This window comes from Dysidea avara, chromosome 6 (assembly GCF_963678975.1).
Source record: "Dysidea avara chromosome 6, odDysAvar1.4, whole genome shotgun sequence".
In the NCBI taxonomy this organism is placed as follows: domain Eukaryota; kingdom Metazoa; phylum Porifera; class Demospongiae; order Dictyoceratida; family Dysideidae; genus Dysidea; species Dysidea avara.
The window spans coordinates 28,160,321-28,162,615 of record NC_089277.1 but is presented as its reverse complement, the minus strand read 5'-3'; the positions used below and the strand labels follow the sequence as shown (position 1 = coordinate 28,162,615).

General features: G+C 36.7%; 1 long non-coding RNA gene across 1 annotated transcript; it reads left to right on the top strand.

The window, feature by feature from the left end:
- Window positions 1-299: 299 nt before the first annotated feature.
- LOC136257774 (uncharacterized) lies at window positions 300-1,286 on the top strand. Its single transcript, XR_010702154.1, has 2 exons — window positions 300-517; window positions 911-1,286. It is a non-coding gene; the product is annotated as an uncharacterized lncRNA (long non-coding RNA).
- The last annotated feature ends 1,009 nt before the right edge of the window (window positions 1,287-2,295 follow it).

Here is a 2,295-nt window from a genome sequence, read left to right as displayed (position 1 = left end):
GGCAAGTGTGCTAACCACTGTGCTACCGCTGCTAGCTATCTGCATTCCCTACTTATCAATCTAATAAATGTTACTCAAGTATTAGTAAGTAGAACGTAACCTAAAGATGAAGACGAAACCAAAGCTGAAACTGACCCTAACACTGCTACTTTTTGCAACCCCTAAAGTCAAATGCTCGGGGCAAGTGACAATAAAAATCTTGCAGTACAGTAACCACTTCCTTGGTTATGTAACACTGCATCATCACAGTATTTAAAATGCTATAAATGCAGCTATGTCCCGCTATGTTTCACCATAAAATTGCAACCTTTGAAAACATTTTCACCAGGATTGTTGAAGTATTAGCTTAGCTGTACGCTATACACCTCTGACCAAAATGAGTGACGAGCTTGTGATCCTTAAGGTTGATAATAAAGCCACAGTGGATATCCATGTTTCACCCCCAAATATGAGTTCCGGATCAGTGGATGTAGAACTACCGAATACTGTGATAGTTAGTGAGAGTGCTACATTTCAGGTATGTACCTCATTATTGTGCTATCATTTCCATCGAGATTGATTCTTTTGGCCATTTTATGTCAGACACAATTGCCCAAGTAGCCAATGTTTGTGAAATTTCCAAGAAGACTATAAGATCCCTGTTTGAGCAAGCTGCTCACATTACTGTCTCCTGCTCATGCATGATTTTTAATTTGAGAGCCTCTCCGGACTGGGATCTATCAGTTTGCCTAAACTGAACTTTTATGCATGCTATAATTATTATTTTTGTATTGTAATTTAATAGTATAAGTCTTGCCAGCTAGGGATCCTGTACTGTCCACCCAGTGTATGGTACCCCTGAGTCTAGACCCCTGTACTTAAGTTGTAAGACATCTCTCACCTTTAATAATGCATGATTCATGTATTTCAGGCTTCTGGAACAACAGATAAAGGAATTAGTGGAACCATAGCCTTCACACCTTTAGCTGGTGATCCCATGGTGCTGACGTTCAGTTTTGGAAAGTCTGCTATTCAACCCACGACCTCAGGAAAAATCCAAGCTGATCTTTCTGATGAACTGCAAGGCTCAACATACAAAATCTTCTTGACCTTCAAAACTGTACCCCATTGAAGTAGTTGGACTGCCGATACAATGCTGCTAAACTTTATAGCTGTAGTTATTAACTGATCGAGTAAGGCATTGATACTTTGGGTTTTTTCTTTTATATCTTAGGCCAATTGAACATTTGCTCTATATACGTATGACATTGTGGTAGCTACTTTCTAAAGACAGTAGTATATGGAAATTGCTGATTAAACAGTTTATAATTAAAGGAATCAGTGGAAAAGGTAACCCACGTTTTAAGATGTTATTTTGTAAAATCAGAATTGTTTGGTTAGGAATGTTATTAATATTTCTGCGACAGAACTTGAAAATTCAAGTCATACCCAAAATTTAATTAAAATCTGTTCCACTGACTCCATCACTTGCTCTGTCATGATTGATGACTATAGATCTGCGATGAAGAGCTTGTGTTACAGTATGTGATAGAATTTAGTCTGCTTTTATGATAAAATGCAGGGTACAGGCACAGCCTGTATACCCAATTATATAGCTACATGTACAATAGAGCGAGCACACATGAATTGTGAATCTACTGTAAAAGTGGGTATAGATCTGCAATGAATATAGTTTGTGTATGTGATGGAATTAGTCTGCATTTATGATCAAATGCAAGGTACAATGTGACCTTGCAAGAATTGGACGATTTTGTTAAATCTTACAAGTTTTATTTTAGCTGGGTTGACCCAATTATCTATAACCACATGTACAATTGTGAATACTTTGGAACACTATGAAGAAACAAGAAATATTGTTAAATGCATCTTGTGTTAATTGGTGTGCAGACGAATGTCTATATTATTATGTTAAACAAGAAAGCATTTTTGTTCAAATTATGATTGAGACAACAAGTCTGTGAATATTCATTAAGTGAGCTTTATTGCTATGCTCACCACAAGATTTTTTACTCAGTCTGATACAAGATAGTTACAGTATGCATTTAACTTCAACCAAACAACAAAATAAACCAACCTTAATTACTAAACATATCGCAACCCTCTCATGCACATGTCACTCATCTCACACATAAACACTCACACAGACACATATATACCCACAATTGTTGTGCACATGCAGCTACAGACTTGTACACAACTTGCTAGTAAAACAGAAATTGTCAGCACATGCTCTGCTCTTGAAAAGCTAGTAGATTTCTCTCAAATCTATAAGTATGGGATATTTGATTGCCTTCT